This window comes from Mauremys mutica, chromosome 1, assembly GCF_020497125.1.
Source record: "Mauremys mutica isolate MM-2020 ecotype Southern chromosome 1, ASM2049712v1, whole genome shotgun sequence".
In the NCBI taxonomy this organism is placed as follows: domain Eukaryota; kingdom Metazoa; phylum Chordata; order Testudines; family Geoemydidae; genus Mauremys; species Mauremys mutica.
In genome coordinates, this window is record NC_059072.1 from 11,967,269 (window position 1) to 11,989,988 (window position 22,720).

The window sequence follows — 22,720 nt, forward strand, 5'->3', positions numbered from 1 at the left end:
AGGGGGAAGGGAATTAACCAGCACAAATCAGATCCAATTCTCTCTTGCTGTAACCCCATTGGTCTCCTCTGCAGGGCACTGTTTACCTGGTATGCCCTGCTGTAGGATGAGAGAGAATAGACACTCTGGGGATGCCTACACTGCAGCTGGGAGTGCGGGCAGATGCTTGGTTTGCTGGAGCTAGCATGCTAGAAGTAGCAGCGTGGAAATTGCGGCACGAGCAGTGGCTCAGGCTAGCAACCCGAGCTCAAACCAAGGGCCGGGGGGGGGGGCAGGCTTGAACTTGGAGAGCTAGTCTGAGCCCCCACCGGTGCCACAACATCCACACTGCTTTTCTTAGCCAGAGCTAGTGCGTGTCTGTCTGCATGAGCTAGGAATTGCACCTCCCCACTGCAGTGTAAACATACCCTTTGTGCTTCAGCAGAGGCCTAGGATGCTGAGCTAGCTGGAGTTAGGACCAGTAACAACAGCACCAGAGCAGGAACAAATACTTTTCATCAACAGCCATCCCTACTCCTTCAAACAGAAGTTTCCTTCTTGTAACATGGAGGATGAAGCGTTCCAGGAATGTCAATGATCTGCACACACTCTTCTGGAGAGGCCTAAGGATCTCTGAAGGTGAGGGAGGTAAGGATCTCCTGCCCAGCCATACTCTGGAGGTTAGACTGCAGCCTTCACCCATGGAAGAAAATGGCACCAGGTCAAGAGGGAAAGGAGGACGGGGGAGACATCTGTGGTGTGGGGAATTCCCACACAAATTAATCCTTAAACTCACCAATGCTTAGCTTCAACCCTGAACTGACCTGCAGTTCTAGGGGTGAAAGGATGGTTTCAGCTCTACCGATGACATTCAATCTGCTGAGGCTGCAAAAAAGAAGTTGCTAATCGCCAGCTAGGGTGGCGGATGTGATTAGGGGCTAAAATCCGCACTCAATGCCCCTCTGGTGTCCCTCATCTTGAGGGACCTCACTCATGTTAGACCCAAAATTAGCTATGTGCCCTGCAAATTTGGTGCCATTCCTCACCCTTGGAATGGGGTTGGTGAGTTATTCACCCTGATGGAAGTAGGGTGACCAGACAGCAAATGTGAAAAATCGGGATGGCGGTGGGGGGTAATTGGTGCCTATATAAGAAAAAGCCCCAAATATTGGGACTGTCTCTATAAAATCGGGACATCTAGTCACCCTAGATGGAAGGAAGCCCACAGCATTTCAAGTTTCCGGCATGAATTCATTTGTATTTGTCCTTCATTCTGAGTCTTTGTCACATGTTGAATCCAGTGTTGTTGTAGCCATCTTAGTCCCAGGATATGAGAGAGACAAGGTGCGTGAGGTAATATCTTTTATTGGAGCAACTTCTGTTGATCAGAGAGACAAGCTTGCCAGCTTACACAGAGCTCTTCTTCGGACCTGGGAGATGTACTCAGACCGTCACAGCTAAACACAAGACTATTTAGCATAAGTAGTTAATATGTATTTCACTGGAATACCCTGAGAGAACTTGCTCCAATATGGAAGGAGTGAGGAGTGTCTCAGTCAGGGCCGGTGCAACCATTTAGGCAACCTAGGCGGTCACCTAGGGGGCTAGGATTTGGGGGGGCGGCATTTTCTTTGGCAGCGACCGCGGCGGTCAGATCTTCGGCTGCCCCGGTCGTCACCGGCATTTAGACGGAGGGAGCTGGGGCAGGGGAGCACGGGGAGGGCCGCCTGCAGCAAGTAATGGGGGGGGGGGGGCGGCACGCAGGGGAACTCCCTGCCCCAGCTCACCCCTGCCCCGCCTTCTCCCCGAGCACACTGTGGCTGCTTCATTCTCCCGCCTCCCAAGGCTTGTGGCGCCTAAGCTGATTGGCGCCGCAAGCCTGGGAGGCGGGAGAAGTGAAGCAGCGATGGTGTGCTCGGGGTGGAAGCGGAGCAGGGGTGAGCTGGGGCGGGGGGGGATGCCTCAGGGCAGAGGGTGGGGGGTGGGGAGCTGCCGCGGGGGGGGTGCCTCAGGGCGGAGCGGGGGAGCTGCTGCGGGGAGGAAGGGGTGCCTCAGGGCGGGGGCTCGGGGACAGGGGAGGGCGCAAGGTGGAAGTTTCACCTAGGGCGTGAAACATCCTTGCACCGGCCCTGGTCTCAATCTCCTCCAGCTAATACACCAGCCCAGACTCTCCTGGGCCACTTCCTACCTTCTCTTCGGTTTGGGGTGTGGTCACAGCTCTCTGCTTCCCTCCTGGCAGAGGGTGGCTCCCACAGTCTCAGCAATTCAGGTGGTCGGTTGGAGCTTCCCAGCTCACTTAGAAGGGGTGGGGGAAGATAAACAGCCAGGACCCTGACCTCCCATCCTGGCCCTTCCCCTGTAGATCCCTCTGCCCCAGAAGCCCTGAACTGACTTCCTTCCTGCAGACAGCCTCTCCTTCACTCTCTCCCCCAGCTTGACTGTCAGAGTAGGTCCTCCATTTGCAGCCGGCTCTGCAGCTGTGGGGTGGCTGGGCCTTCTTGGCCCAGTACTGCTCCATCATTCCCTCAGTCTAGCGTGGGGTCTGTAAACCCCATCCCACGGGGGCTGTAAACCTCTATTTTTAGCGCTCTAGCTTAAGTATGTCTAATGCAAGCTGGGAGTCACAGCCTGAGCAACTAGTGTGGACATACCCGGAGCGGAACTCCGGTAAATATTTTCAAACTCGTGGGAGCTGCGACACCTCCTGTGGGACTGAAAGCCCAAGCTCCAGTGCGGCTTATGGTGCAGAGGCCCTGAGCCCCGGTGTGCTCCATGGGGCTGAAGCCGCGAGCCCTGGTGCCCCCCACCCCGCGGAGCTAATGCCCCAAACTGTGGCATGCCCCCATTCTGCAGGGTGAAATCCCCAAGCTCCTGTGCCCCTCTCCAACCCATAGAGCTAATGGCCAGAGACCCGGCGCCCCTCCCAGTCCTGTGGGGCTAAAGCCCTGAGTCTTAGCAACTCCCCAAGAGGCTAAAGCCCCCAGACCCTCCAACCCGGAGCTGAAGTCTGGAGCCCCAAATGGGGACGGACGTGGGGGGCTCTGGGAAATAATCTCTGAGAATTTTAAGCCCTGGTTTGTGTGTTTTCTATCTCTTTCAGACTAACATGCTGCCCAAGTGCTAAGATCTGGCCAGGTGCTTCCAGTCTCATATAGACCTGGCTCAAAATAGATCAAAAGCATCACACACTGAGTAGGCAACTCACACGCTGATAAAAGATCTTTAAAAGCGTATTGCGCTCTGCAAATATTTAAATAGAACCCAGGATCCCTGTCTGAGATGGACCCGTTGTTGCTGCTTGTCTCTCTAACATGACGAGGTGGCTGCTGGCATCGTGGCTAACGAATATAGTTCAAAGCCATGGTGGGCGGCTGTTCTCCCAAGGATTGCAGTTGTAACACCGACAGACCTCGGTGGATGGGATCGAACTTGGGGCTTCTGGACTTTAGTGTATGAGCCTCCACTGCATGAGCTAAAAGCCACCTGCCTGTTAGCTAAGGCTGTAGAGCAAATTCATTAATCTCTCTCTCTAAGTGGTCTCAGTGCCACTAAAGGGGACAGAGCACCACACCCAGGTGGTGTGTGGGTTATATACTTCCCCTAGCTGAGGAAGCGCATCCTGAGCTTCAGAGACTTCCCAGTTGAAATCCCTATTGAGCCCCCACTTGTAACACTTACAGACCCTTGTAACACCACTAGCAACATTGAACCAGGGACTGCTGGAGTTTAGTGCATGAGCCTCTACTGCATGAGCTAAAAGCCAACTGCTGAGTCTCTCTCTCCCCCACAGTCACCAAGAACATAGGGCATTCATATCTGGGGACTCAGTCTTCCCTTGGGTGAGGACAGCCGCAAAAACTGCTGACTAAAAGGAGCCTGATCTTGTGATGCAAAGCACAGGTCATAGGGCCAGATTGTAACCCTCTGTGGGTTTGACTGCACTACCGTCACTGCAGGCTGTGATTGCAGCTCAAGTAGACATACCCAACCTAGCTTTAATTTACACAGCTCGGGTACTGGAGCCATGACGCCTTAGCAGTGCAGGCTGTCCAAGCCTGCTCAGAACCCTGGGTAACTACTCTGCCATGCTCCAGCATTAAAGCTAGGTTGGGCATGGGAGGTTGAGCTGCACTCACACCCCGTGATTGCAGTATAGACCCAACCTTGTTTGCACTGGTGAGTGGTTACACAAGTAGTCAGTGGAACTACTGAACCGTTCACTAACGTCAGCAAGGGAGTCAGTCTGGCCCACATGTCGCTTTCTTTTCCCTATAACATTTCCCCAACTGCCCCACAAAATGCTGTGATTCTGCTCTGACTGTCTGGGTGTGTCGCATTTTCTTCGCGTTTTTGGAGTTCCACATCAAACTGGGGGGGGGGGGCAGGTCCACAGTGGAACATAGCCTGAATGATGATTTGAGCTCGTCAACATTTGCTGCCTTTTGATTATTTTAATGACATTTGTTATCAACATTTAATTTCAACAAAAAGGGGATGATATTTCTTGCAGAAATTTGCATGAAAAATGCATCCTGTTTTTCAACTGGTTTGTAGGGCTGGTTCAAGGTTTCAATTCTGGCCTAAAAAAGAGATGAATTTTTCATTAAAATAATTCTGATTTTCTTTGTGTGTGGCCACCTCTCTGAAGTGTGTATTATTGTGGCCATTTTACAGATGGGGAAATTGGGACTCGGAAAGTAAAGTGACTTGCCCAAAGTCACATGATGCCTGATCCAACGCTCATAGACGTTAACGGGAAGCTATCACTAACTTCAATGAGTCTTGGATTAGGTCAAAAGTAAGTCAGTGGCATAGCAGCAAACAGAACCTAGACCTTTAATACAGCAAACAAAAATGACCAAAGCCAATTTTTTTTTTACCTTCTGTAATTAACCTTGTTGCTGCTCTTCTGCAAAATACATGAGCTGACATTTTTCTTCTGGTAGCGAGAACTTTCTTTAGAAAAAAGAACATCCTAGAGTCACATTGATCGTCCATGTGAGCGCAGCTGGGCTTTGTAACTTGCTCTGTCACATGTAAAATTCATGTGGCTTTATCCGTGTGCCAGGAGTTTATACCCGGTACGCTCAGAGCTGCACAGCACAATCTTCTTAAAGTCCAACTCCTGCTCCTTCGTTATTAGCAAAGGTTTCCTTCATTCTGCAATCAGGTAAGACAAACAAAATCTCCAGGCCCAAAATACATGTCAAAATGAAGATATTTGCTTCTCAGAGCCAAGAATTCTGAACTCCTTTACCTTTCACTTTGATAGTTTCCATGGAAACCATAATGTTAAGCTATGCAGTTACTTACTGCAACATTACATAATCCACCGTACGCTCAGTTACTCCTGAACAAACGTGTTTGCTCCGTTGCTTTTTGTCAATGTAATCAGCCAGATCTGTGTAGATTTGATTAAACAAGGAGCGGCAGTGTAAAATCGGCAATGAAAATGTGATTTCTGTCAGCTCCCTATCCAGAAAATGGCGTAGTCGCTTTTTGCGCTGTATGTGAAAAGACGCAGTGGGGGTATTGCTGCCGGCCTGGCAGTTTAAATGGCGTTGAGATGACAGTTGTAATACATCTAGGGTTGCCTGATGCACCACATCTTAAACTTGAGGGTCTGAACCTGAGTCTGAGACCAGTGGAAGTGCATCGGAACTGATTCTCCGGCACCTTGTGTTGTCATTTATCCCTGTGCAAACTGGAATTCTCCAGTCCCTTAACCAGTGGGATTATTTTACACCCTATTTGAACTGGGGTAAATAATTGCACAAGGGGCCAGGCAGTGGAAAATGACCCATTGATTTCAGCTGAGTTGCTCCTGATTTAGGCTAGTGAAAGGGAGATCAGAATCAGCCCCTTAACCTTTTGGACCAATACCGTCAATATTTTTATTATGAAAAAATGAGGCTATTTAGAGAAGCACTTCCTGGGTGATGCTAAGCATGCTCAGCTCTCCTTCTCTTCCATGCTCTTGCTGCTGCTACCCCCATGGAGTGAACCAGTGGTAGCAACAGTGAGAAGTCTGGGGTGGGGAATGGCTGGTGTAGACACAGCCTTTAAATTACACATTTAGTCCCATTACCTTTAATGGGGTTTCTTGAATGAATTGCTAGATTTTGGCCCTAATGGTAGTTGAATTGTTTTTCTTTTCTTATGCTCCGAGGCCGATCCACTGAAGTTAATGACAAGTTCCATTGACTTTAATGGGAACAAGATTAGCTTCTATCTCTGCATAGGGCAAAAGAGCGATTTCCTCTGGACCTTAGGTTTGCACAGAGTATGCAAGGGCAACGAGGATGGGAGTGCATTTGTTGGTTTGCCACAGCAGTATTTTCATAGAAGAGAGTGAAAAAGATTGCAAGCAATGGCTCCCTTCCTGTTTACCCTGTTCACACCGAGCCCCTTTACGGTGGACTCACGTGAGTAAGGCAAGCAAGATCTAGCCCCAAACGCATATCACGAATTAAAGCTGACACCAATACAGTAGATTCTATTGGAGCATTTTCAGTACATCCGTTCTTCTCTTTCAGTGCGTTGCGATAATTACACTACAGCGAAAATTATGCATTCCTTAAGCACCGCTGTGCTTTCGCAGAGCACCTTTTCTTGCCAATGCTCTTCATACTTAAAGAATTGTTCAAGGATGCCAAAGAAAATCTGGCTGTGATTCTATTGACTATAATGATTTCAGCTACTGTCAGAAGACATGACAAGCTGCTATATACTCCTTTGAAAAGGCCATTCCTTCCAACACGAATAATCTCAGTGCTCTTCAGTCATTTACGCCTCACTCGGTGCTTAATTTGTAATGAAAGAGGTGCCAGGACTCAAGCAATTCGGTGCCTGGGCTCAAGCAATATTTTTACTTTTATAACTGTTGTGGCAAACCCAGAATGTGCCAGGGCTATGAACTGCCAAGCCTAGAGGTGCCGGGGCTCAGCCCTGGCACAAATTAAGCACTGGCCTTACTGTAACAATGATACTTACGTTACAATACACTACAAGGCTCACTTGATATGTTTGTTGACACTGCAATATGGACTTGAGGCAAGGAAGTAAAATACAAATGGCAGCTGCTGGTAGATCATCTAAAGCAGTGGTTCTCAAACTAGGGCCACCATTTGTTCAGGAAAAGCCCCTGGCGGGCCTGGCTGGTTTGTTTACCTGCCGCGTCTGCAGGTTCGGCCGATCGCGGCTCCCACTGGCTGTGGTTCGCTGCACCAGGCCAATGGGGGCTGCAGGAAACGATGCGGGCCGAGGGATGTGCTAGCCGCCCTTCCTGCAGCCCTCAATGGCCTGGAGCAGCGAACCGCGGCCAGTGGGAGCCGCGATCGGCCGAACCTGCGGATGCTGCAGATAAACAAACCGGCCCGGCCCGCCAGGGGCTTTCCCTGAACAAGCCGCGGCCCTAGTTTGAGAACCACTGATCTAAAGTAGCTTTTGTATCAAGTATTTGATAAAACAAGTATTTAAATTGTCTATGGATCGTCAGAAACAGCAGATAATTAATTGTTTGATTGCCAACAAATCTCAAGCATTTGCGGTCTACATAAAGCAAACAGATATTGTCTACTGGAGAGAGGAATTTATTAGGTATGGCAGCTATTTCTTAAGAGAGGTGAAAGGGAAATTTATGGTATTGAGATGTTTTCTGGATTTGCCAAAGTATGTGTTGTCAGTTTTCCCCACCTCTGGGCCAGATGTTGGTACCTTTACTCCTGTGGAATAGTACCATATTTCAGGAGCAGTCCCATTTCAGTCAGTAGGCTAGATCCTCAACTAGTGTAAATTGACGTTGCTACATTGACGCTACATTAATTTAGACCAGTTGACGATCTGATCCAATGGGACCACTTATGGGGTGAAATGCTAGGCCCGATCCTGCAAAGCCCTTATGTGTTTGTTTAAATTTCCATATTTTGAGTAGTTCCATTGACCTTAGTGGGAATATTCCTAGCGCACATGCATAAGTCTCTGCAGGATGAAGGCCCTACTTCACATCTGCTAGGGTATCGGAGTCTGGCCCTCTGAATTTCCCAGTTTGCCATCTCTTCCCTGTCTCTGCTTTCTAGATAGTGCCTGACCTGAACAATTTTCTGATTTTATTTCTATGTGTTTTATAGCACTCAGTGCTAAACTAATAATAAATAGCATAATAAAATGATCATAAAATAAATAATCTGTAATGAAAATACTAATAATTATTATTGTCTGAATTCTAATAATAATAATAATAATCCCTTGCTCTTGCAGTGCTTTTTATCAGTAGATCTCAAGATACTTCACCATCTTTAATGTCTTTATCCTCATAACACCCCCATGAGGCAGGGCAGTGCAGTTATTCCCATTTTACAGATGGGGGACTGAGGCACAGAGATGCTAAGTGACTTGCCCAAAGTCACACAGGAAGTCGGTGGTGGACCAGGAATTGAACCCAGGTCTCTAAAGGCCTTTCATAAAATGGATGTCATTGAGTCCATAGGTTTAAGACAGCGCTTTCCTTAGGCCTTGTCTTCACCTAAAAATTAGATCAGCTTCGTTACATTGCTCAAGGCTGTGAAAAATTTCATGCCCTGTGCGACATTGTTAGGTCAACCAACACCCTCTCCACTCTCGCCAGATGCAGCTGGGTCAACAGAAAAATTAGCTACCACCTCTTGGTGAGGTGGATTACCTACATGCATGGGAAAAACCTTTCTGTCAATGTAGGAAGCGTCTACATGATAGTGGCCCAGCTGCAGTGCCATAGCAGTGCTTCTGTAGTGTAGACATACCTTCAATGTCTCTGAGTTTGTATCATCTGGATGATGAACTCACAGACTTGTTTATTTCATCGGCTAGATCTTTGTTATGTGATTTCATTTTTTTTACAAGCTGTTCAAGTTCACTACCTACAAAAGACCAAATGCTATTGCTGTCCTCTTGATGTTTGGTTTCTAAGGATGGTTGTTTAGAGACGTTTCTGTGCTGTAATGGGATAGGATAGTTGCCATAGGGTAAACCTACTCTGCATTAAAAACCTACAGCACCTAGTCTCAGACCCTGGGTCAGCTGACTCGGGCTTGTGGGGCTCAGGCTGTGGAGCTAAAAATAGCAGTGTAGACATTAGGGCTCAGGCTGGAGCCCGGGCTCTGAGACCTCTCCCCACCCGCCCATTGTGGGGTCTCAGAGTCCAAGTTCCAGCCCAAGCCTGAATGTCTACACTGCAGTTTTATAGCCCTGCAGCTCAGCTGACCCAAGCCATCCGTGACTGGGCTGTGGGTCTTTTATTTCAGGGGAGATATACCCATAGTTAGTCGGATTAGTATCCCTATTTCTTGAGCCTTTGCCATCTCAAAGGACTATTCAGGCCATTAATGTCAGGAAACAGGTTAAATGAATGACCAACATGCTCCGAAATAGGGAGGGGAGGCATATCGACGCCAGTGTTAAATAGCAATAACTAAACAAACAATTTGCAGTCAGAGGAACAGGTATCCGTCGGGATTTCAGATGGCGGTGGTGAATGGATTTGTAGCATGTTAGGAGCAGGGGAGACCTGAAAATGCCTCTGGAGCTCTAATTCTCTGGAACGGCTGGTTAGAGGAGGACTTGCCGGCATCTCATGGCCACAGGGCCACAAAAACAGTCACAGGATGAGACGTTATTCCTAACAGATGTGTTATTTGTCCGGCACCCCGAGAATGCTAAGAATTCCGCTGAATCCGCGGAGTCAGAGCCCAGACCTCAACGATCTCGGTCCTAACGGCTAGATTGCAACTTGGGCTGGGCTCTAAGGGCTCCAGGTGCAGCTGGCTTGAGTAGCGATGTCCTTACTCCTATGTAAACACAAGTCCCAACCTAGATCTTTGGTTGTAACGTCTCGGAGGCAAGTGCTGTCTTTTTATGAGCTGGTAGGCAAGGAGCGATGGGGACTGGGGATGAGCCTGGCCTCGCCTCCTTTGCTTGCTGGCTAGAATGGCTGGGCCAGTAATTTGCTCTTGATACAGGCCAGCAGCAAATTATTGTCACCAGCCAATAAGGAGGGAGCAGAGGCCCAGCTGTATTTCAGAGGGATGTCTCCAAATGACTGCATCCCGGAGTGGTGCAGTTTATACAGCATTGCTTGCTCTGGGCTGTGCCAAAGGTCACTACTAGCCCAGTGGCCCTCCTCCTGCAATCAGATCCACTAATGTGGCCCCCTGTGCTCAGGTGAACCCCACTGAGATCAGTGACATGTGTCAATCAGTGTGATATGTTGAAACTGTCTGAATTCCCTTCCTTCATGTTCCCCCCATTCAATGCCATTAGCAGCGTCCCTGCTTCGGTCAGGCAGTGCTCTGGCAAGGCGAGCCGAGTGCATGACGGTACCGGGGGCTTACGGCAAAGCTGCACTCCCTGGCTTGGGCATGTGAATGGCATCAGCTCTGGCCCTGAGTAGCTATAACTAACATCAGCCTTACCCCTGTGGTGCTGAATGAATTGTCCTCTTGAGAGGGGGCAGAGACAGAGGAGCTCCTCTCCTTCAAATCAAACCCAACTATCCCCTTGGTGACATTCCTCTGCGCCCGTCTAGCTGAAACAATATTATTCCTCAGAATAAGTTTTATGTGGGCAATGGATAAAAATGATCCAGAACTTCTGTGGTTGTTCAGGGCACCTAAGGGGCAGCACATGAGGCCAGTGGTGCAGAAGAAAGTCTGTTCTCTCTCGAAGAGGATTTAAAATCATCCGATGTCATAGGCCAGAGCGAGGCTGACCCTGTCTCCCACCGTCACATAGTGTGGCTCACTGTTGCCCCTTAGTGGCTAGATCACGGGCGGATGAGTGCCAGCCTGCTGAGGCCTTTCTGCTCAAGCAGCAGCATCTTGTGTTTGTAAAGCTAGATGTCCTGGCTCCGATCCCTGCTCAAAGTCTGTTTAGGGGCATCATTAGAGGTGCATCAAAAGGCTGGGAACACAGAAGATGATACTGGCTCTTGAGCACAAAATGAGCTGTCACTGCTATGGGGCTGTTTCCTTTAGCTTTAAAGGGCTTTGGGTCATGTCCTTTATACTTTCTCAGGAGGTACAGGGTGGGGACTGGGCCCTTCTTTGCAAACGAACACACATTTTATATCATTGTGCCAGCTGTGCTGTATACCCTAAGCACAGGCCAGGGGGCACCTGGTTGATGTTAGTGAGAGATGTGTACCCAAGCATACCCAGCTTGCTGGTGCTAGTAAAGCCCTGTTGGAGCAAATGCTTTATGAATGTAAAGGGCTGTAGCTGCTGTTCTGAAGTGCGCTGTCCTCCAGCACCAAGGCATTCTGTTTGCCTCTGTCTTCTGTTTGCAAGCAGAACGGCTGGTCTTGTGGTGAGGGGATTGGACTGGACCTGGGCTCAGGAGAGCTGGGTTTGTTTCCTGGCTCTGCCATAGATTTTTGATGTACATGTGGGCAAACCCTCCACAGTGGTCAGTAGAGGGGGAGGCAGCTTGTGTCTCCCTGGTTCCTCTGTGACCATTGGCACAAGCTGGGCTGCACCCTCCCCTCAAGGTGATTATTGGGCTTTGCAAGACCCTAGAATTGTAGGCATAGATCTTACTGGACATGGGTAAAAATTGAGTGCAAGGTTAAACTGTAAACAAGGGTGGGATAGGCTGGAGATTGAGATAAGTGGGAGCACCCTGAACTGATAAACTTGAAATGTAAATAAGGTGAGGACATCCTGGATTGGTCCTTACACAATTTAGAAAGCGATTGGTCCTTACATGAGCCATACACTGTCCAAACCAATTAGATTCCAGAAGTCAAGATGTTAGTAGCTGGGGAAAATGTACATAAACTGTGTAGTGTGTGACGCGATTTGGAATTCTGTCACCCTGTGCCTAACCCCCATGTGTCTGGGCCAGGCCAATGTAGGCACAGAGCTGTTACGTGCCCGCTGTAAGCCTGGTCTGAATGAGCTCTCCCTAGTGATGAGCTGGAGGGGGAAAGACTTCAGGAACCAACCTTGTTTGTGGTGGAGCTGCTCTGCCCAAACAGTCACTCTTGGTGGGTGTTGGCTTTCAAATCACTTTGGTATTGAGTGCAGGGGTAATAAATGTTTTTGACCTTTGTTGTGTGAGTAAAGGGCGTCTAAACTGTGCTTGGCATGCCCTGACTGAGGGCAGCCACCCTCAACTGAACTACACTCACTAAGCAGGGGGTAGGGGTGCCTAAAGCCAGTGGCGATGAGAGTGGGTGGGGGCTGATGCTTGTATGCAGTGATGTGGGCTCTGTCCATAGAGTGCTCCTAGGCACCATTTGGTTTGACTCTTCCCTTCTCTACTGTTTAATGCCAGAGCTGAATAGACTCAACGGGGAGTCTTTTGTTACGGAACACAGGAGCTGAAATTACTGATAATCTGCTCTAGGTGCTAAACCTAAGACCTGCCGCAGGGCAGCGTCTCCAGTGAAAGAGACTGACTAGATTGTCCCAGCAGTGAGGCCCCTCCCGCTAGCTGCTGAGATGACTGAGAGCTGGGTTAAGGGGTGGGACTTCAAGAGATCGCTGAGGTTACAGCAAACAATGCAGCGGGTAACAACGCAGTGGCGGAATGATTGATGATGCAGTGGCCAGGGGTGGAGTGAATGATGGAGCAGTGGTGGCAGCAGGCAGCTGCTGAGGCATTGCTTGACTCCTACCCCACACTGGGGTGGGAGGTGAACACATGACATCTCTGAACTTTGGATCTTCGCTGACCCAAGACAACAACCGTGTGTGGGGTGCAGAGGAGGGATAGGGGTGTGGCAAGTTAAAGGAACATTTGTTTGTCGGACTTTCACACTGAAAGGTGAGAACCTGAGGCAAAGGACATGGCCCATTTGCTCATGGTCATATGCTTGCGAATCACACTTGTGGCATTTTCCCAAATTAATACTGGATTCCTTTCCTTTTTGAACAAAAAAAAAATGAAAAGGTTTTTTTTGCTATACACCGACTCAGCACTTGTGAGAGGGGAAGTATTGCCTCTTAGACGTGCCCAGGAGTATTGTTTATGTAACCCATATACCTTCTGGGTGTGGTGTTCTGTCCCAGCTAGTGGCACCGAGACCACTTAAAGAGAGAGATAAAATGAGTCTGCTCTACAGCCTTTGTGGTAGAGGCTCATGCACTAAGCTTCAGAGACTTCCCAGTTGAAATCCCAGACTAGCCCCCACTTATAATGCTAACAGAGCACAGTTGTCAGGAGGTGGGATCAAACCTGGGACCTCCGGAACTGAGTGCATGAGTCTCTACAGGCTGTAGAGCAGATTCATTTTATCTCTCTCTTTAAGTGGTGTCGGCGCCTCTAGATGGGACAGAACACCACACCCAGAAAGTGAATCGGTTACGTTTACTTTTCACAGATTACTGGGTGGCGGCTTGAACCGGTCTGAACTGCAGTGTGAAGAGGAACCCCTAGATACTGAACCCAGTCCTTGTTGCTGCTGACTCCACCTGGCAGAAGTAAAGTAACCTGAATGACAAGCGGGAATTGAGCAGAGGTTTCTGGGATCCCAGAGTCCCGGACGACCTGTTCTCTTGGAACTGGACAAGGCATTCTGGACAAAGCGAGTGGCAAAGGAATCCCAACAAAACTCACCAGGTTGCAGGTCATCTCTAGAAGGCACCCTGTGTCTGAGGCTGTTGTGGAAGTGGTGAGAGGCCTCAGTCCTGGAGAAGCCTCTTCCCTGTCCTAGGACAACAATAAATCAGGCCTTAATCTTGAAGATCCTCATCTATCTGTAAAATGGGGCAAATAATACTTCCTTTGCCTTTTGGTTTAGATCTTCAGGGCAGGGATTGTCCCAGGCCCTAATGTAATATAAATAATAAATGCTCTGGCCATTGGCACACTGTCCTTCACCACATCACTACCATAGCAGAAGCCGCAGCACGGCCAACATGTCACAACTGAGACAGATGCATTATAAATAAATCATCCAATATGGCAGGAGTCTTTCAAAAAAATCTTTCTCTCTCTCTCTCCCATTCCCCTCTTTAAACTTCTGCTCATTTCTCTGCATGCAACAAACTCAGTGTAATCTCGGGCTTCCGATTTTTGTTATTTCTTGAAATCATGATGACTTTTTCATAGGCGGCTGAGCTTCATCCCGGATAAAAACCACCCCACTGCCATCGTAACAATGGTATTCAGCCGTTGTTAAGGGGAGTCTTGATGAATAAAACTGAGAGGGAGAACAGTAGATTGCTTCTTATGAATCCTTAGCAGTTGTGTGCTCTAGTTACCCAGCATTCTGATGTTTGCTTTTATAAATGCTGAGTCCTCAGATCAGTGCTGAAAACACCACTGAGAGAAGGGGTCCATGAAATGTACTTATAAAAAGCATATAATATGCTCTGCTTCACACAATTGCCATTCACCCTAGCCACTAAATCAGTTAAACCTGATCAAAGTCAGTGGGGCTCTTTCCATTAACTTCAATGAGGTTTGGATCAGGCCTTTAATGCTTTCCAGGAGGTACATGATGGGGAGTGTTTTTCTTCCTTGCAAGTGAATGTGCATTTGACGTTATTATTTGATGAGTGCTTGGCGCTAGAGAGAACTTGGGGGAAACACAGTCCCACCACCGAAGAGTTTATAGCTTAAAAGATAAACCGTACAGATGATAGTTCTGATACATTAAGCACTTGGTATCCAGGGGCTGGATTAATTTCAGAATTGTGCAGGTGTTTCCTGCGAGGTTTTAAACATGTTTTATTCAAATTATTAGCACTTCCTCAGTGTTACGCCTTCCACGCTCCAATTGCAAATTGTGTATTTCTCAGCACTTTTCTGCATGTCTACATGAGGAAATTGATCAGCAAAACTATAGTGGCAGAAGTATAATTATATCTATAGAGGAGCTCTAGTGGTATAATTATACTGCTGTAATTCTGTTAGTTTCCCCATGTAGATAAGCCCTAAGTCTAGTTGGCTTTAATTCAGACAAAGAAAAAAAATTAAAAAAGAACCAATGTAAAGTCTCCATAAAAGACAGTGCACAATGTGTGTTACTCTAACAGCCATCTTGGACTGATTTCACATATCTGACTAGATAGATAACAGAAGAACCATTGGTCATGCAATGAAATTACTAGGCAGCAGGTTTAAAACAAAGATGAGGAAATATTTCGTCATACAACACACAGTCAACCTGTGGAACTCCTTGCCAGGTGATGTTGTGAAGGCCAAAAGTATAACTGGATTCAGAAAGAATTAGATAAGTTTATAGAGGCTGGGTCCATCAATGGGTATTAGCCAAGATGGTCAGGGCACAACCCTATGCTCTGGATATTGCTGAAACTGCCAGAAGCTGGGACTTGATGACAGGGGATGGATCTTGATAGTTGCCTAGTTCTGTTCATTCCCTCTGAAATATCTGGCATTAGCCACTGTCAGAAGATAGGATACTGGGTTAGATGCACCATTGGTCTAACCCAGTATGGCTGTTCTTATGTATGGTACTTATGTATATCTCTGTACTACCATAATATTTATCTGAGCATCTCACAATCTTTAACTTCTGTGAAGCAGGACAGTGTTATTATCTCCATGGGGAACTGAAGTGCCAAAGAAACTAGCTCAAGGTCAGACAGAAAGTCTGTGGCACAGTGGGGAACTGAACCTGGCTTTCCTAAGTTGCAGGCTCCTGAAGGTACATCCCCCCGACAGTTACATAGTTGTATACACCATGGACAGGAGGTAGCTTGGCCCTTAAGAGCTTCACAGAAGTCATGGGAGGGCATCTGTAAGGGGAGAGGGTGGTTGTTTGCCACAGTGAGGACATGTCTGGACTAGGATAAATGGTCGTGTTTTAAAACATGTTAGGTTTAAGTAACACAATTTTAAACAGGACACCTACCCTAAATATGGTCTATTGTTTCCAGTTGGCTAGGAAACTCCATCCCATCCTGGTGGGTGGAGATCTGGTCTCAGTTATTCATCCCTTCATCACATCTCGGCTGACTACAGAGATGCGATATACCTGGGCATGAGGCCTTCATCACTTAGGAAAGTCCAACTAGTACAGAATGCTGCAGTGCGTCTCCTCAGCAACACAGGGTTATTGTGAGCACATCACACCCGTGCAGTACTCTCTACACTGTCTTTCCATGGAATTTCTAATCAAATTCAGGGTGTCAGAGTTCTTATCTTCAAAGCACTCCATGACCTGGACCCAGGATACTTAAAAGACCATTTAATGTTCCAGGACAAAAGGCCGTGTTTGACAGCTTTGCTCCTCTGACACAAAGGGACCTTCAACAATAAGAGTAAAGCTTGTCTGTGTGGGAGACAGAAGCTACTCCAGAGCTGGTCTGAGCGTGTGTAATGAACACCCCAGGAACCAAGGACCATCACAAACCTCACCACTTGTGCTCCAAGTGACCTGCCTTCTCTACTATAAACAGAGCAACAGGTGTGTTTAACAAATTAAAAACAAAAAACAAAGACAAAAATCTCTACCAAAACAAGACCCTTCACCCCACTCGCTTCTCTGTTTGGAGAGAAGCAGAGACACCAAACATGTGGCAAACGTGTGGTCACATTGCTTAATGCATTACTGGAAGGCGCTCAGTTACTATGGTGATAAGCATGGTCTAAAAAACTATATAGAATGGAATGGCACCCTGTGTTAGCAAGTCACGGTCACCTCATCCGCAAGGAAAATAAATGACAATGGAGGCAAAATAATTACAAGAATAACATAAAGGCTGAGCTAATGTCTGCTGGAGACAGTGGGAGTACTTAAAAGAGCACAGGATCAGGCTCTTTCAGAAAATGTGCAATGCCAAAGAGTCGCTAAAAGAAAGAGTGTGTAAAAAAGGATGTTAGTGAAAACTGCTTGGACTGTATTTGAACCTGGTTCCCAGAAGATTAGTTTCTAGTGCATGCTAATTAATACAGGCTAGAGTATTCTCTTCAGCAAAAATCACTAATGAGATGTATACCGTGCATGAGCAGAACAGATTCTGCAGCTTCACAGGACACAGGGTAACTGATGGATTTTGCTACAGAAACAAATGTGTGTCTACAGCAGGTTATAAATTCCAAGGCCAGAAAGGACCACTTTGATCATCCTGTACAACAAAGGCCAGAGGACTTCCCCAAAATAATTCCTTGAGCAGATCTTTTAGAAAAAACAGCCAAGCTTGATTTAAAAATTGTTAGTGATGGAGAATCCACTACAACCCTTGGTAAATTTTTCTGGTGGTTAATTACCCCCACAGTTAAAAAAATATCCACCTTATTTCCAGTCTGAATTTGTCTACCTTCAGCTTCTAGTCATTGGATTATATTATACCTTTCTCTGCTAGATTGAAGAGTCTATTCTTAAATATTTGTTCCCCATGAAGGTACTTATAGACTGTAATCAAGTCACCCTTTAACCTTCTCTTTGTTAAGATAAATAGATTGAGCTCCTTGAGTCTATCACTATCATTCTGAAACAAAAATGTTTTTTGGGGGGAAAGTCCTCTTTCTCTCACTTTTGTACTTTCCCCACCCCCCTGGAAAAAGGGAGAGGAGATGGGGAAAGATTTACAGCAAAGACAGACAAATTGGAGGGAAAAACACTTTCATACCCCTCCTTTTTTTCCAGTGGGAAAAAAGTAAAAAAGTGATAATGTGTGTTGGTTTTCTAAATCAGTACTCCAGTATCATTTTATGAGGCACAGTGCTGCTGGAGGTGCCATCTTTTAGGATGAATTGTAAGACCAACATCCTGACCATTAGTTATGAAAGATCCCATGGCTCGTTTTGCATGAGTCAGCCCAATATCTGAACCAAATTCCAGTCTGGGCGATTATGGTACATCCAGGGCTGGATTTACGTGCCCCTAGGCACAGCATCTGCAGTGCCCCCCGCCGCCTACAGATGGCCTTTGTGATTTCCATAAAAAATGAAACAAAAAGAAATATAAACACAGCCACCCTGGGAAGGCATGAGACCCTCCGCTGCGCAAGGTGCTCCCAGCCCGAGCCGGGGCGCAGCCCACCCGCCCCAGACGAGATGCAAGGGGGCGAGGGAGACTGTACCTCTCCCTCTGGTGAGTGGTCCCCGGGTGTCTTCTGTCCCTCCCGCAGCACAGCACAGCAGCTGTGCTCTGGCTGTGCCCGTGCAAGTGAATGGGGCACCAGCCATGTCCCTCCCTCTTCTTTTTTGGCCCAGGTTGGAGACAGCGGGGCGGCCGAGATTGGGAAGGGACTGGAACACTCCCAGCACCTTCAGCAGCCGTGGCTTACAGCACCCCCAGGTGGGCTGACTCGGACTCTCACCCTTCTTCAGCCCCACACACTGGCGGCCACCAACCTGCACCAGGAGCCCACCCACCCGCCTGCAGGGGAGCTGTACGTATTAACTTTTTAACTTTTAACCCACTTTTAACTTTTAGGTGCCCCTTGAATGCCAGCACCCCATACACGAGCCAACTGTGCCTAATTGGAAATCCAGCCCTGGGTACATCTTGCTTAATTGAAATCCCACTGTAATGTCAATTGAAAACAATATCCTTCACTTCCTGTCTTAGACTGTTGTGCAGAGGAAACCAAACACTACTTATGTTTCAAGATATGTAGCAAAACAACTACAACAAAAACTGAAGATTTCATGAGATTTCATGAGATTTTAGGCCTCTGAGCCTTATCCATCAGACGCAACTGCTGAGTACCTGAACACATCCAACAGTAGAAACTGCATTTATTTCCTACAAGCCAAACATAGAAACCTAGAGGCTATGACAGACCTAGACACTCCTGCATGCCTGAACACCATGGAAGGGGGAACAGACAATGTGGCCCACTCTGCTATTCAGACAGATACACCAGCCAAGGAGCATAAAAATAAAACTGAATAGTCTATGCATTGTGGGTAGGGTTGCCAACCCACCAGGATTGTCCTGGAATCTCCAGGAATTAAAGATTAATCTTTAATGAAAGATTATCTCATGTGATGAAACCTCCAGGAATACGTCCAACCAAAATTGGCGACCCCAACTGTGGGCTGTGGAACCCATAAAAGACAACAGGAGCCCCAGTTCTTGAGGAAAGCAGACAGAGAGTCAGGTCTGAGCCTACAACTTACAAATCCTTATACAATTCCCACAGAAACTTGCTTTGGGAAGAGCATCCACCCGGAGTGGAAGACTCACTCAGGAGAACTGGACACTGGTGAATAAATTGGGCATTGCGGCCTGGTTCCCGAGCTGTGTGAGCTGGCCAATCTGGGAAGACAATCCCAAGCCTTAAGAAAGAGGGGGAATATCCTTTAAGGAGACACAGGCCAGATCCTCAGCTGGTGTAAATCAGTCAACTGTATTGAAGTCAACAGAGCTAGGCCAAATTCCCGTAGCTGAGGATCTGGCCTTTTGGACCACAGTGTGAAAGCTGTGTGACTGATGTGTTCTGGAGTAGACTGTACTGCACATTTCTACAGTGGATTTTTTTGTTGTTGTGCACTCTATAGGCAGTTGTTATATACTTTGTGGTTATTATATATTATTTCTTGCCTTCTGTATCCTCCAACATGCTCAGAGATATACTTTAGTTCAAGTGTAGAGTGTTGTGCTCTTGGTACTGAAGGTCTGGGCTTCGATCCCTGCTGATTAGCAGGGTGGCCCTGATTCTGGCCTGCATTCTGACCCATTTACACCATTTCTATGGGGCTGAAAAGCAATCTGATTTCCGCAGTCCTGATTGGTTCCCTGGCTGATGCAAGTGCAGGTGCGGGGGAGGGGTGTGATAGAGCTGTGTCTGGATCACTCTGTGCTCAAGCTGTCCTGGGTGGTTCACGAAATAATTTCCAAAAGTAACTATAAGGGTGGGCTGTGCAGAGTGTTGTATGAGATTCCATCTTACAATCACCCACCAACAAACAGAGCAATAATGAAGTCTTGAAGTCCTTACTCAGGCAAAGCTCCCATTAAATCCAAAGGGAGCTTTTCCTGAGTATAAACTGGTGGTTCAAGTTCCATATAATCAGTAAAGGCCAGTGTTGAGAGTCACAGATGCTCAGCACATTGTAGGATCCAACCTAACATAGGCTACGTCTACACTAGCACTTTTGTCAGTATAACTTATATCCCTCAGGGGTCTGAAAACCCCCCTGAGCGACATAAGTTACACCGACAGAAGCACTGGTGTGGACAGCAAAAGAAAAATGATTAAAGGTCTAGAAAATATGACTTATGAGGGAAGATTGAAAAAATTGAGTTTGTTTAGTCTGGAGAAGAGACAACTGAGAGGGGACATGATAGCAGTTTTCAAGTCCATAAAAGGTTGTTACAAGGAGGAGGGAGGAAAAATGGTTTTTCTTAATCTCTGAGGCTAGGACAAGAAGCAGTGGGCTTAAATTGCAGCAAAGGCGGTTTAGGTTGGGCATTAAGAAGAACTTCCTAACTGTCAGGGTGGTTAAGCACTGGAATAAATTGCCTAGGGAGGTGGTGGAATCTCCATCACTGGAAATTTTTAAGAGCAGGTTAGACAAACATCTCGCAGGGATGGTCTAGATCAGTTGTTTTCAAACTGCGGGTCGCGACCCAGTACTGGGTCATGGAATGTAAGGCAGCTCTGGTCAGCACTGCCAACTGGGCTGTTAAAAGTCCCATCGGCGGTGCTGCCCAACTAAGGCAGGCTAGTCCCTACCTGTTCTGACACCGTGCTGCGCCCTGGAAGCAGCCAGAAGCAGGTCCGGCTCCTATTTGTGGGGGGGTGCACTGGGCTCAGCGCGCTATCCCCACCCCGAGCACCAGCTCCACACTCCCATTGGCCTGTTCCTGGCGGGAAGGGGGGGCAGTGCCTATGAGCGAGAGCTATGCGGAGCTGCTTGTGTGCCTCTGCCTAGGAGCTGTACCTGCTCCTGGCCACTTCTGGGACACAGCGCGGTCTGCGATACCAGGACGGGCAGGAAGCCTGCCTTAGCACCCTCGCTGCGCCGCTGACAGGGAGCCACCTGAGGTAAGTCTGCACCCCAACCCCGTGCTCCAATCTTCTGCCCCAGCTCTAAGCCCCCCCAAACCTGGAGCCCCTACCTGCACCCCAAACCCCTCATCCCCAGCGCCACCCCAGAACCTGCACCCCAACCCAGAGCCCTGACCCTCTCCCACACCCCTACCCCCTGCCCCAGCCCAGAGCCCCCCTCCTACACCCTGAACCCCTCATTCCTTGCCCCACCCTACAGCCCTCATCCCTGCATCCCAACCCTCTGCCCCGAACCCCTCATCCCCGTGCCCCTCATCCCCAGCTCTGTTGGGTCGTGGCCATCAAAAATTTTCTACAACTGGGTCACCAGAAAAAAAGTTTGAAAACCCCTGGTCTAGATAATACTTAGTCCAGCCATGAGTGCAGGGGACCAGACTAGATGACCTCTCGAGGTCCCTTCCAGTCCTATGATTCTATGTTGGCAGGAGACGCTTTCCCACCGACATAGCTACTGCTGCTGGTTGGAGGTAGATTAATTATGTCAACAGGAGAGCTCAGTCCTGTTGGCATAGAGTGGCTACACAGGAGATCTTACAGCGGTGCAGCTTTATGGGTACAGCTGTGATGCTGTAAGCTCTCTAGTATAGACACGGATAGATGGTGGCCACAATCAGAGGTAGTAGAGGAAACTTGATGAACTCCTGGTTTGATCCATTTTTCAAATCCTGTGTTCTGAAATAACATTTTTTTCCCGTTTATTAAGGGCTCTAATGTATTCTACCAGATGCCGATTCCTAGCATGGAGCAATCATTTTCCACTTGCACTGCCAGAGGACTGATTGAGCCATATTGTAGCAATACTTAAGCAGAAGGACTCCCTGTCATGTATGAGATGTTGCTGGTCACCACTAACCCTGAGTTAATGTATACTCCAGCAGGGAGTGAAACTGTCATGCATGGAAGACTTTCATCAGTGTAAAAGAAAACCACTGAGATAAATGCACCCAATCACAAATCCTGTTAGTTCAAGAGAAATCAATGGCGAAAGGTTTCTGTACCCTTAATTAAAAAAAAGAAATACATGCACAGCCACATTAATGAAATCACTTATTGGTACAGAATAACCCAGGCTTTAGCACACAGTATTTATAATGTAGAAACTGGCGATCCCAGTCTTCTGTCACACCAGTGGCTTTCTTGGAGTTGCTCCTTATTTACATGGGTGAAAATGCGGGGAGAAATGATGTTTAAACTATTTGATTAAATATAGAGGACTTTGCGGAAATTCAATTCTTCATCCAAACTTGCTCTGTCTTGACCTGGATCCAGACAAACACTGGGAATTTTTTAGCTGCATCTCTATTTGGATATTTGTAAGTTTCATGTAAGTCTGTAATATCTGAGAGGATAAATTCTGGGCTGTGATTTTTTTATTAAGAGCACTGAGATGTACCTTAAACAGTCTCCAGGGAACCATGTTTGTTACCACACTTAAAGAATATCCTGTAGCTTTATCTCGTCCCCAGGCCTTCAGATGAGAACAAATGGTTTTTTGAAGACTGTTAAAAATTATTTATGAAGATGATCGCAGTAATTTCTCCCCACTCCATATTCTTCTCTCTCCTCAAACCACTGGATACAAAAGAACCCCATGGGCTAATATTTATTTACCTGTCAAGAAATGATAATGTGAAACAGCACTAAAGATCTAACCAAAAATTCACAAATGCTGGGAAATTCAAAGATAAAAGTATCTGCTATCAAGGGCCAAAATGTACTTAGCCAACATTTGTACCGTACTTATAAAATATGAAGTGTTAGGTTTTAGATTA

The 22,720-nt window shown here is 47.3% G+C and overlaps 2 long non-coding RNA genes across 2 annotated transcripts; one reads left to right on the forward strand and one right to left on the reverse strand.

The window, feature by feature from the left end:
• Positions 1-4,995: 4,995 nt before the first annotated feature.
• LOC123352674 lies at positions 4,996-15,973 on the reverse strand. Its single transcript, XR_006574253.1, has 3 exons — positions 15,836-15,973; positions 13,573-13,665; positions 4,996-5,139 (listed from the first exon to the last, which is right to left on the reverse strand). It is a non-coding gene; the product is annotated as an uncharacterized LOC123352674 (long non-coding RNA).
• Positions 15,974-16,083: 110 nt separating this feature from the next.
• On the forward strand, positions 16,084-21,965 carry LOC123352679. The gene is made up of 4 exons (XR_006574254.1): positions 16,084-16,390; positions 18,142-18,320; positions 20,812-20,924; positions 21,652-21,965. It is a non-coding gene; the product is annotated as an uncharacterized LOC123352679 (long non-coding RNA).
• The last annotated feature ends 755 nt before the right edge of the window (positions 21,966-22,720 follow it).